The 13,501-nt window shown below is 49.4% G+C and overlaps 1 protein-coding gene across 1 annotated transcript in view; it reads right to left on the bottom strand.

The window, feature by feature from the left end:
- Positions 1-12,545, bottom strand: part of LOC138247461 (guanylate-binding protein 1-like) — a 282,741-nt gene extending 270,196 nt beyond the window's left edge. The window contains exon 1 of the mRNA XM_069202085.1: positions 12,474-12,545. The gene's annotated coding sequence lies outside the window, so the exon portion shown is untranslated. The remainder of the gene's footprint in view (positions 1-12,473) is intronic.
- Between the last annotated feature and the right edge of the window lie 956 nt (positions 12,546-13,501).

The following is a 13,501-nucleotide window of genomic DNA, read 5'->3' as shown; positions in this document are numbered from 1 at the left end:
GAGGACCAGTGATGCAGTCTTTTGGTGCCTGCGGTTGCAGGGGGAAGATTCCGTCGACCCACAGAAGATTTCTCCAGAGCTCCTGGTGCAGGAAGGAGGCAGGCTACCCCCAGAGCATGCACCACCTGGAAACAGTCGAGAAAGCCAGCAGGATGAAGCGATAAAAGGTTGCTAATAGTCGTCTTGCTACTTTGTTGTGGTTTTGCAGGTGTCCTGAGCAGTCAGCGGTCGATCCTTTGGCAGAAGGCGAACAGGGAGATGCAGAGGAACTCTGATGAGCTCTTGCATTCGTTATCTGAAGAATTCCCCAAAGCAGAGACCCTAAATAGTCAGAAAAGGAGGTTTGGCTACCTAGGAAGGAGGATTGGCTACCAAGAGAGGTAAGAGCCTATCAGAAGGAGCCTCTGACATCACCTGCTGGCACTGGCCACTCAGTGCAGTCCAGTGTGCCACAAACACCTTTGTTTCCAAGATGGCAGAGGTCTGGGACAAACTAGAGGAGCTCTGGGCACCTCCCCTGGGAGGTGCAGGTCAGGGGAGTGGTCACTCCCCTTTCTTTTGTCAAGTTTCGCGCCAGAGCAGGGCTGGGGGATCCCTGAACCGGTGTAGACTGGCTTGTACAGAGATGGGCACCATCTGTGCCCATCAAAACAGTTCGAGGCTGGGGGAGGCTACTCCTCCCCAGCCTTCACACCCATTTCCAAAGGGAGAGGGTGTTACACCCTCTCTCAGAGGAAGTCCTTTGTTCTGCCTTCCTGGGGCAGGGCTGCCTGGACCCCAGGAGGGCAGAAACCTGTCTGAGGGGTTGGCAGCAGCAGCAGCAGCAGCTGCAGTGGAGACCCAGGAAAGGCAGTTTGGCAGTACCCGGGTTCTGTGCTAGAGACCCAGGGGTTCATGGAATTGTCCCCCCCAAATGCCAGAATGGCATTGGGGTGACAATTCCATGATCTTAGACATGTTACATGGCCATGTTCGGAGTTACCATTGTGACGCTGTACATAGGTAGTGACCATATACTAGGGAATTATATGGGTGTACCAGTATGCCAATGTGAATTGGTAAATTTAGTCACTAGCCTGTTACTGACAAATATGGAAAGCAGAGAGAGCATAACCACTGAGGTTCTGGTTAGCAGAGCCTCAGTGAGACAGTTAGGCATCACACAGGGAACACATACAGGGCACATACTTATGAGCACTGGGGCCCTGCCTGGCAGGGTCCCAGTGACACATAGAATAAAACAACATATATACAGTGAAATATGGGGGTAACATGCCAGGCAAGATGGTACTTTCCTACAATGTCCCACACCGGATGGTGGACTACAGTCAGATTTGCATCGTCGAAGTCCGCTAACAAGCCCTGGCACATGCAAAGCTCATGGTTCGTGGAAAATAGCGCTGCCTGGGAACAGGAAGGAACAGGAGGACTCTACCCAGGCGGGTGAGCGAGAGGGGTTCCTCAACAACTCTGAGAGCCCACAGAAGACCAGGCAGCTCACATAGAAGTCCCACAGCACGGGGACAAAAAAGTTGCAGAAGAGGCCCACACAGCACTGTGACAAAGGCTCCCACGCCCCTAGAGAATCACTCAGGATAGAGTGCTGGGGGCTGGAGCCACAAGATGCATGAAGGACTTTAAGGAAGGATGGCAACAAGCATTGCCAGCTGCAAAAGACGTGGTGCACGGGGTGCTGTCTTGCATGGGAAGGCAAGGTCTTACCGCCACCAAAGTGGGAAAGCTGGAAGAAAGGACCGTCAGGACCACTTCAGTCCACCACCTGTGATGCAGAATCCACACAGCTCTGGAGGAGAGGGGATCTATGCAGCCAGTCGTTGTCGCAGTTGGTGCCTGCTGAAGCAGGGGAGTGACTCCTTTACCCCAAGGGAGATTCATTCTTCCTTCTGGTGCAGACTGAAGACGGGCTGTCCTCAGAGGATGCACGACCGGGAAACTGTTGCAGTTGCTGGCAGGAGCCGAAGAAACAATGATGCATGAGGCAACTTGCTTCTTTGTTTCAGTTTGTGAAGGAGGGCCCATATGCAGTTTCTTCAGTGAGAGTGCAGACAATTCCTGCTGGAGTCTTACAATCCAAATCTGAATACACACCCAAAGAAGAGACCATAAATAACCCTGAAAGAAGGATTGGTCACCTAACCAGGTAAGCACCTATCAGAGGAGGGCTCTGATGTCACCTGCTGGCACTGGCCACTCAGATGCTCCCAGAGTTCCCTGCCAACCTTGAATCCAAGAGGGCAAAACCCAGGGACCCTCTGGAGGATCTCTGAGCACCATCCCTGGGATGGTGATGGACAGGGGAGTGGTCACTCGCCTTTCCTTTGTCCAGTTTCGCACCACAGCAGGGACTGGGGGTCCCTGAACTAGTGTAGACTGGATTATGCAAGGAGGGCACCAAATATGTCCTTCAAAGCATTTCCAGTGGCTTGAGGAGGCTACCCCTACCAAGCTTGTAACACCTATTTCCAAAGGGAGAGGGTGTAACACTCCTCTCCCAAAGGAAATCCTTTGTTCTGCCTTCCTGGGCTCGAGCTTTTCATGCAACAGGAGGGCAGACACCTGTCTGTGAGGTGACACCAGCTGGGGCTGCCTGGGAAACCTCAGAAGACTGAAATGGCAATACTGGGGGTCCTCTAAGGAGCACCCAGAGTGCTTGGAATCATACAACCAATTGTTGCAAAAGCCTTGGGGGTATGATTCCAACATGTTTGATACCAAACATGCCTGTGTTCATAGTTACCATTATGTAGCTGGACATAGGTAGTGACCTATGTCCAGTACTTGCGTAAAATGGGTGTCCCTGCACTCACAAAGTCCAGGAAAATGGGTCTGGAGTTCATGGGGGCACCTCTGCTGGTGTATGGGTGCCCTCACACACAGGTACTTTGCACCCTGCCCTTTGGGTTGGAAGACCTGCCATAGTGGTGAGTAATAAGTGATCTGGTGTAGTGAAAAGGGCAGTGAAAGGGTGCTTGCACCTTTTCACGCAGGCTGCAATGGCAGTCCTGCAGAAACCTTTGCATGGGCTCCCTATGGGTGGCAAAATATATGCTGCAGCCCATAGAGATCCCCTGGAAACCCAATGCCCTGGGTATGTAGGTACCATATAGTAGGGATTTATAAGGGGCACCAGTATGCCAATTGTGGGTGAAATACAGAGCGAGAGCATAATCCCTGGGGTCCTGGTTAGCAGGTTCCCAGTCAACACAGTCAAGCACACTGACATCAGGCAGAAAAAGGGGGTAACCATGCCAAGAAAAAAGGTACTTTCCTATATCTGTCTTGGGTGGGTCCTCATATTCAGCTTGCAAGATTCCAGCAGGACTCCTCTGCAACCTCTTCTTCAACTTCTGCACTCCGGAACTGTGACTGGAACCTCCAGGACCCGACAAGCTGCTTCCAAGAAGAAAGGACTCTTCAGCAACATTGTTTCCAGGGTTCCTGCCAGCTTTGCAACATTTCCCTCACTGTGCATCCTCACAGCCTGTACAAGAAGAAGAAGGAATCTCCATTGGAATGAAGTCACTTCCCTGCAACCACAAGCACCTACGACAAGTGACGACCGGCTGCGTGGATTCCCTCTCCTGCTGAGCTGCGTGGATCCTTCATCAGGGTTGGTAGTCCAGAGTAGTGCCCTTGGTCTTCTCTGCCAGCTGTCCAACTTAGGTGGAGGTAAGCCCTTGACTTTCCATGCAGGACAGTACCCCCATGCACTGAATCTCTTGCAGCTGCCAAGGCTTGTTTACATCTCATCCCAGGGCAACTTGTAGCTCCAGCCCCCAGCACTCCATCCTGGAAAGCATAGCCTCCTGTGTGGATCTCCTGCGGCGTGGGATCCTCTTTTGTAGAGCTGCTTGGGCTTCTTCTGCGACTCCTGTGTCCCCCATCCTGTGGGACTCCTGTGGGTGCTGCCTCTGCTCCTATGGACTCTATGCGATGCTGAGGGTCCCCTGTGACTCCCCCTCCTGGGTTGAGTGCTCCTGGGCCTTGCTGGTCCATGGCAGCACCTCTTTTCCACTGACCGGGAGGTTGACTTTGCCAAGGCTTGTTGGTGGAATTCCTGCACTGACACCCATCTGCAATCTTCCTTCCAGCATGGGACTTCATGGCACTTCTTCGGCTCCAGGGTTGCAGTGGTGACCTGTTCTTCAACACCGTCAACCAACTACTGCATCCACAGCTGGGTGGGTAGTAGTTCCTACTCCTCCTGGACTCCACTGTGGCTCTTGGACTTGGTCCCCTCTCACCACAGGTCTTCTTTCTTTAGGAATCCACCGCTAGTTTTCTTGCAGTGTTTTCTGGGTGTCTTATTTTTCTTCTTTTCCTCCTTTTGGGGGGTTTGGGGAAAATCCAGTGTTTTACTCCTGCATTCCTGATCGCTGGGGGGTACTGTTACTAACTTTTATGGTTTTCTGATACTCCCAGCTCCCCTCTATACATTTTACTTACCTAGGTGGGGGTACCTTGTTCGCATTCCATGTTTTTTAGTATATAGCTTGTGCTCCCCCTAGGGTCACTATTGGTTATTGCTATTTGCACTGTTTTCTAACTTTTTCTATGCCTGTTTCTGATTACTAGTGTATATATTTAGTGTATTACTTACCTCCTAAGTGTGGGTTACCTGTCTAGTATTTTATGGAGATTTGTTCCAAAAATAAAAGTACCTTTATATTTGTACAACTGAGTGTTTTCTTTCATGTGTGTAAGTGCTGTATGACTACATCGGTATTGAATGAGCTTTGCATGTCTCCTAGATAAGCCTTGGCTGCTCATCCACTGTTACCTCTAGAGAGCTTGGCTTCTAGGCACTGCCTACACTTCACTAAGAGGGGATACCTGGACCTGGTATAAGGTGTTAGTATCATTGGTACCCACTACACACCAGGCCATCTTCCTACAGCATAGTATTTTCTACTGGAAGGGAACTGTTCTAGTACAAAATCTTTGTGGGACTCACGCACACACACTTGCACTACGGTGCAAAAGGTGTGTGTGTGGGGGTCACTCCACAGCAAAATCCTGAACCAGCGCAGGGAGAGGGGAAGAGAGCGTGCCATATCCCTATAGATATGGTGCACTTCTGCTCGGACTTCTTCACACAACACAGCATTTTTAGCTGCTGAGCTGTGTTGGGTAACACGTCCTTAACCCCTTCTGTGCCGGGGACTTAATCTTTACATCCACCGGCACAGTGCTCATGTGCCGAGGACATAACCATTACGTCCTCAGCACTGAGCTCAGAGAGAGAGCGCTAGCGCTCCCTCTGTGGGATTAATCCACCCACCCCCCTCCCAAGGCAGGGATGGAAGGGGAAGCCCTTCCCCTTCCACCCCCGGCCCTCCCAGTGACGTCTGATGACTTTAGCGTACATTTGCGTGCTGACCTCATCAGATACCACTTCCCCATCGCGCTGGAAGCTCAGCTTCCAGCGCATTTCTCTTCCAATCGTGTGATGGGGGCCCTGAGAGGCTTCAAAGGGAATGAAAGGAATTTCCTTCCATTTGAAGTCTCTCAGAGCATTTCAAAAGCCGGATCGTAAAGCGATCCAGCTTTCGAAATGCCCACTAGACCCCAGGGATATTTCATAAAAATGAAACTGGCACAAGGGGAGCGACCCCTTGGGCAAGGGTCGCTCCCCAGGAGGGTTAGGCCAATCTGCCCCCAGGGAGGGCAGAATCCACTAGGCGCCAAGGATAAATTTATTTTTTGTTTTTTTTGTGTGGTTTTTTTTTTGTTTTTTTTTAAGTTGGGGAGCGACCCCTTAGGCAAAGGTCGCTGTCTAGGGGGAAAATTATATTTAGGCTATTTCTGCCCCCCTCGGGGGCAGATCGGTCTATTTTTATGAGGCCAGTCTGCCCCCAAGAGGGGCAGAAACCACTAGACACCAGGGAGTTTCTTTTTACGGCAAATTCACGGAAGGGGAGTGACCCCTTAGGCAAGGGCCGCTCCCCGGGGGGGCAAATTTATTTTAGGCCATTTCTGCCCCCTGGGGGCAGATCGGCCTATTGTTAGTAGGCCTGTCTGCCCCGGGGGGGCAGAAACCTCTAAGCCCCAGGGATATTTTTTTTTGTTTTTTTAGAGATAGGGAGCGACCCCTTAGTAAAGGGTCGCTCCCCTGGAGGGCAAATTGTATTTAGACCATTTCTGCCCCCCTTGGGAGCTGATCGGCTGATTTTTGCCCAAGGGGGGCAGAAACCTCTAGGCGCCAGGGATACATTTTTTTAGGGGGTTTTTGTTTTGTTTTGTTAGGTCAATCTGCCCCCAAGAGGGGCAGAAACCACTAGGCACCGGGGATCTTTTTTTTGTGCCAATTTCACGCAAGGGGAGCGACCCCTTAGGCAAGGGTCGCTCCCCGGAGGGGGGGAGCAAATTTATTTCAGGCCATTTCTGTCCCCCTGGGGGCAGATCGGCCTATTGTTATTAGGCCGATCTGCACCCAGTGGGGGCAGAAACCTCTAGGCGCCAGGGATAAATTATTTTGTTCTTTTTTTCTTTCTTTTTATTTTTTAGATCTAGGGAGCGACCCCTTAAGCAAGGGTCGCTCCCCTGGGGGACAAGTTGTATTTAGACCATTTCTGCCCCCCTTGGGGGCTGATCGGCCAATTTTTGTTAGGCCAATCTGCCCCCAAGGGGGGCAGAAACCAGTAGGCACCGGGGATCTTTTTTTTTACCCCCCGGGGGGGTAATTTATTTTAGGCCATTTCTGCCCCCTGGGGGCAGATCGGCCTATTGTTAGTAGGCTGATCTGCCCCCAAGGGGGGCAGAAACCTCTGGGCGCCAGGGATAGAAAAAATATGTTTTTTTTGTTTCGTTTTGTTTTTTTAGAGGTGGGGAGCGACCCCTTAGGCAAGAGTCGCCCCCCTGGGGGGCAAATTGTATTTAGACCATTTCTGCATCCCTTGGGGGCAGATCGGCTGATTTTTGTTAGGCCAATCTGCCCCCAAGGGGGGGCAGAAACCACTTAGGCACCAGGGATTGGTGTGTGTGTGTGTATGCGTGTATTTTCTTTAGGGGGGCAGCCCTTTGAGTAAGGGTCTCTCCCCATGGGGGCACATTACTGTTCGCCATATCTGTCCCCCTGGGGGGCAGATGGGCCTATTTTTGGAAGGCCCATCTGCCCCCAAGGGGGGGCAGAAAGGCCACCAGAGACACAGGGAAGTTTTTTTAACCAAAATAAGAGGGTGGGGGTATGGCCATACCCCCACCCCAAATAAATGGGGCATATGAGGCAATTACCCCTGATCCACACCCCAGGGAGGCAGAAAGTCTACTAGATGCCAGGGAATAAAAATAAAATAAAAAAATATTGGGGTGGTGGCCACCAACCAGTATGGGCCTGGTTATGCCCCCACCCCAACTGAAGGGGGTAACAGTCTTTCAGCTCTCCCCCGCACTCTAAAACATCAAGCAAGAAGCCATTTGATTATTTGGGGTTTTGATTTTACATTTGGGCCATGAGAGCTTGGCTAACTCAAAATCGTCCCACTTAGAATGGTGAAGGCTGCACTTTTTGGACTTTGGGCTGCTGCCATGTAGAAAAATCCACAAGACTTAGACACATCTGAAAACTAAACATCTGAGTGATTCCAGGGTGGTGTGTTTCACATACACCCCACACCATTTTTGTACCCACAATGCCCTGCAAACCTCCAACTTTTCTGGAAATCACACATTTTTCCCATGTTTTTGTGATGGAACCTTCCGGAATCTGCAGGAATCCACAAAATTCCTACCACCCATCATTGTCTCATCTATACTGATAAAAATTCTGCTGCACTTGTCAGCCTAAAAATGTTTTTTTGCAAACTGCCCTTTTGGACCCCCTTTTCTTCCCCCTCAATATTGACATGTTCTTGGCTCTTCCCTTTCACAAGCACTTGGCCCAACTACACAAATGAGGTATCATTTTTACTGGGAGACCGAGGGGAACATTGGGTGGTATGAAATTTGTCCCAGTGCAGTGATCCCACACAGAATTTTAGCTAAATTTGAGGATTGCTGAGGATTCTGGGTAAGAAAACATTGGGGGATCCACGAAAGTCACACCTCATTGGACTCCCTCGGGTGTCTAGTTTTCAGAAGGGTCTGGGTTTGGTAGGGTTCCCTAGAAGGCTGCTGAGCCCAAGACCAAAAACGCAGGTGTCCCCCCCAAAAACAGGTAGTTTTGTATTTGATAATTTTGATGTGTCCAGATAGTGTTTTGGGGCATTTCCTTTCGCGGGCAGTAGGCCCATCCACAAAAGTGAGGTACCATTTTTTATCAGGTGACTTGGGGAAACGCTGGGTGGAAGGAAATTTGTGGTTCCTCTCTGATTCCAGAACTTTCTGTCACCGAAATTAGAGGAAAAAGTATTTTTTGGGCCAATTATTGAGGTTTGCACAGGATTCTGGGAAACAGAACCTGGTCAGAGCCCCACAAGTCACCCCATCTTGGATTTCCCTAGGTGTCTAGTTTTCAAAACTGCACAGGTTTGCTATGTTTCCCTAGGTGCCGGCTGAGCTAGAGGCCAAATTCCACAGCCAGGCACTTTGCAAAAAACAGCTCTGTTTTCTTTGTGAAAATGTGATGTGCCCATGTTGTCTTTTGGGGCTTTTCCTGTCACGGGCGCTAGGCCTACCCCCACAAGTGAGGTACCATTTTTATTGAGAGACTTGGAGGAACGCTGGGTGGAAGGAAATCTGTGGCTCCTCTCTGATTCCAGAACTTTCTGTCACTGAAATGAGGAAAAAGTGTTTTTTTGGCCAAACTTTGAGGTTTGCAAAGGATTCTGGGTAACAGAACCTGATTAGAGCCCGACAAGTCACCCCATCTTGGATTCCCCTAGGTGTCTGGTTTTCATAACTGTGCAGGTTTGCTAGGTTTCGGTAGGTGCCGGCTGAGCTAGAGGCCAAAATCTACAGGTAGGCACTTTGCAAAAAACAGCTCTGTTTTCTTTGTGAAAATGTGATGTGTCCACGTTGTGTTTTGGGGCAGCTCCTGTCGCGGGTGCTAGGCCTACCCACACAAGTGAGGTACCATTTTTATTGGGAAACATGGGGGAACACAGAATAGCAAAACAAGTGTTATTGCCTTTGTCTTTCTCTAAATTTTTTCCTTCCAACTAAGACAGTGTTGAAAAAAGACATCTATTTGAGAAATGCCCTGTAATTCACATGCTAGTAGGAGCACCCCCGAATTCAGAGAAGTACAAATAACGACTGCTTCTCAACACCTTATCTTGTGGCCATTATGGAAATACAAAGGTTTTCTTGATACCTATTTTTCACTTTTTATATTTCAGCAAATGAATTGCTGTATACCCGGTGTAGAATGAAAACCCATTGGAAGGTGCAGCTCATTTATTGGCTCTGGGTACCTAGGGTTCTTGATGAACCTACAAGCCCTATATATCCCCGCAACCAGAAGAGCCCAACTGACATAACGGTATACTGCTTTCAAAAATCTGTCATCGCAGGACAAAGTTACAGAGTAAAACGTGGAGAAAAATGGCTGTTTTTTTCACCTCAATTTCAATATTCTTTTATTTCAGCTGTTATTTTGTGTAGGAAACACTTGTAGGATCTACACAAATGACCCCTTGTTGAATTCAGAATATTGTCTACTTTTCAGAAATGTTTAGCTTTCTGGGATCCAGCATTGGTTTCTCACCCATTTCGGTCACTAACTGGAAGGAGGCTGAAAGCAGAAAAAAAAAATAGTAAAAATGGGGTATGTCCCAGTAAAATGTCAAAATTGTGTTGAAAAATTGGGTTTTCTAATTCAAGTCTGCCTGTTCCTGAAAGCTGGGAAGATGGTGAATTTACCACCACAAACCCTTTGTTGATGCCATTTTCAGGGAAAAACCACAAGCCTTCTTCTGCAGCCCTTTTTCCCATTTTTTTTTTTTAAACGATGTTGTGCTGTATTTTGGCTAATTTCTTTGTCTCCTTCAGGGGAACCCACAAAGTCTGGGTACCTCTAGAATCCTTAGGATGTTGGGAAAAAAGGACGCAAATTTGGCGTCGGTAGCTTATCTGAACAAAAAGTTATGTGGGCCTAAGCGCGAACTGCCCCAAATAGCCAAAAAAAAGGCTCGGCACAGGAGGGGAAAAGGCCTGGCAGCGAAGGGGTTAAATATACCCTTTGTTTATACCACTTTGTGCATTTTCCTGTAGTTTACACACAGAGCAACGGGACCAGAAGGTAAGAGCAATCTGGCGAACACTAGTTACATAACACAAGGTCACTTTCATTATTTTGCTGCGGGAGAAAAACAGGAACCTGGTTTCCCAATTTTAATGGGGGGCAACTCTGGCCATAACATCACAGCCTGGTCAGAGAGAGGTGGCAGGCAGAAGCCACATGAATGCTCGGCTCGTTATGGGCTCGAGATTCCACAGGACCTCTGACTTAGCCAGAGCCAGGCTTCAGGCTCAAGCCGAGCTCCAGCTTTCAGAGGTTGCTCACTTCTACTGGTCACGCATTGGTTTCACAACAGCCAGGCAGTGCTTAATTCAGTGCTTAATTTGTAACTAAAAACGTGCTGTGCCCAAAGCCCTCCTCTTAAACACGCGGCTGCTGCACTTAAATCCGCGAGCACAGAACACTGTGGCAGCGTGTTCCTGAAGCCATCCCCGGCCTCTTTAATCGATTTACAACCACTCCCTCACCCTTCAGGTCACTCTTGGACGACGCTTTTTCGTTTTTCTCTTCCTCTGTCTTTCCCATATGTATCTTTGTATTCGCAGCAAATGCTTGAGGCAGAAAAATAAGTGCTGGCCCTCAATAATAAGTGCCGGTGCTCAGCATCGGAAACAACAAGCGCAAATTAGGCACTGCAGCCAGGCAGGATATCATAGTTTAAGAAATATCTCTTCTCAGCAGCCTACCTTGTCTATCACAGGTATCCTGCCTTTATAGCGCCTCTGCTGGCTATCATAGCTTAGAATGCTAAGAAGTACCTCTTCTCGGCACCAGCACCCTACCTTGGATATCACAAGTATCCTGCTGTTATAGTGCCTCTGCTTCATAGCTTAGAGTGCCATGAAGTACCTCTCCTCGGCACCAGCACCCTACCTTGGTTACCACAGGTATCCTGGTGTTATAGCGCCTCTGCTTCACAGCTTAATGTGTTAGGGAGCATGGGCGTAGGAAGTGTGGGGGACATGGGGGATATATCCCCCCCAGATTTTGGAGGGTGGGGGACACGGGGGACGAAGGTGGGGGGGACAAGGGGACAGAACAATTTCCCCTTTTACATCGATTATTCAGAGGGCCATTAGCGCACAAAAGCGCTACATATAATAGCCCTGTAGGGACCATCCTCCAATCTGATGGTAACAGACTGAAGGTGAGTCAGGAGGCCCCCTGTGCCCTCTGCCCTTTTGTTTGTCCTGTTCACAGATGTGGGCATTAAGAGTGCTCATAAGAACAAAGGGCAGGAGGAGGAGAAAAGAGTTTTGGATGATTACTGTCTGCATCACCTGCCGCCTTGAAGAGGAGCACTGCAGGAGGCCTTTAAGAGGAGCTGCAGGACTATGAGGAAGATCTAAAGAGGAAACCTTGGCTGCTAGCTCTGGCAGAAGGCATTGTAATGTCAGAACTCGACTGTAATAACCCTATCATAGTCATTTTCTGATGTCTTTTCTTTATAATCAGTGAATGTCTTTTCTTTACACGCTGTGACTTGGTGCATCACAAACAGCCGTTTCTAAAGGAATTAGTGACTGCAGTTTATACAGAGATTAGAGAATCCATGTTTATATAGCCTGTAGCTTCAAGAGCTTCTTCAGTTGAAATGCTCCTAGTTATGACTGATGTGGATCTGAGCTGCCCAAGATCACACACAGGAGTAGAAGTGTTATTAGAACTATGGTTTCCGAGCACAGTTTACAACTATTGTACCTGATCGCTTTTGATCTCTCCAGTGCGGTTCCAATTGGCATGAGGCAAAGGGCATGATGGGTGTGGGCTGCAAAGGGTATGTTCTTTCTTTTTACCCTCCTACCTTGATTTGCTTGGTGCATGAAGATGCAAGGTTAATCAACATGTTATTTTCACATTTGAGCTAATTACTTTGTGAATGTAAATAACAATAAAAGATACTTTCAGACTGTGAAAACATGCCTTCCTTTCTCCCTATTTCACTTCCAATGTATATGATTGTGTATATTTATCGGAGCCTGCAGTTCGTAAACAACGAGCGATTTGTATAGGGTTGATTGAAAGTCCCCAAGGCTGTCCCTGTCCCCCCCAGAAATGTGTTGTCTCCTACGCCCCTGTTAGGGAGTACCTCTCCTCGGCACCAGCACCCTACCTTGCCTCCCACAGGTATCCTGGTGTTATAGCGCCCCTGCTGGCTATCATAGCTTAGCGTGCTAAGAATTTTCTCTTCTCGACACCTAACCGCGGCTACCACGATCCTGCTGTTATAGCGCCTCTGTTGGCTATCATAGTGCCATGCGCCAGGACGTACCTCTTCTCGGCACCGGCCGCGTCCTCGATCAGCTCCTCGGCTTGGGTCTGCGGCAGCGATCGGTGCATCCGCTCCGTAGGAGTGTGACCGCCAGCGGGGGAGGGAGCCCTTAAATAGGGCTTTCTAGGCGCGCCCCGCCCTCTCCCGGCCCTGCTCCAGAATTCCCTTTTAGGATTGGCAGCCAGCAGTGGGCATGGGGTACTCCTCCGCCCCTAACAGTGGCCCCTTCTCCTCCCCACAAAAGTCGAAAAGTTCTGCAAAGTGTCAGACGCACGTAGAGTGGACTTGGCTCGGTCCCACTGGCCCTCAAAGGGGTCACAAGGGGCGGCGCGGTTCTCGGGGGTCTCCACATTAGAAGTCCAATGCGACCTGCAATCGAACCCTTGTCCCTTTGGTGCGGTGGTTTCTGTTATCTCTTTTCTGGACAAGAAGGATGAACGGCCGACTCAGCCCTGCTAAGTTTAGAACCCGAGAGCCCGCATGCAAGGATTGAGGGTCATGCGAATGGCACTGCCAGTCCTGCTCAGACAGAGTAATACACATGCCAGTGTCCCAAAAATATCATAGGGCATTCACACACTGAGGGATGCCTATGCATCCATGCTCGGGTGAAGCTCAGCTTCCTGGCAACTGGGACTTCATGTCTCACGTCAGTGGGGACCCTCAAACTCTTGGAAAGCCTTATGGACGAGGTGACACCTCTGTGGCGGCCTAGAACACAGTTATTTAAGCTGTTGTTGTACTGGCCCACCCCAAATGCCAACACCGTCCTAGGTGACCTCCCTGTCACTCAGGCCTCAGCAGTACATCTTCTGAGAGTGATGGAAGCTTGCACAATTCAGCCCTGCTAGACCGTTGCTGGCAGAACAGAACACTTGCTGCCTTCTTTGAGAGAGTGAAGCTTCCTTTGTTCCTGCCATCCTCTACCTGTGTGGGGAAGGATGGAAGCGTGTGCTGCTGCCCTGGCTGTACCTGTCCTGTGAAGGAGAGTAGATTGCACTGCTTCTGCCCTTGAACTACCTGTCTTC

This window comes from Pleurodeles waltl, chromosome 7, assembly GCF_031143425.1.
Source record: "Pleurodeles waltl isolate 20211129_DDA chromosome 7, aPleWal1.hap1.20221129, whole genome shotgun sequence".
Lineage (NCBI taxonomy): Eukaryota > Metazoa > Chordata > Amphibia > Caudata > Salamandridae > Pleurodeles > Pleurodeles waltl.
The sequence above is the reverse complement of the archived record's forward strand: the minus strand, read 5'-3'. Positions and strand labels throughout refer to the sequence as shown.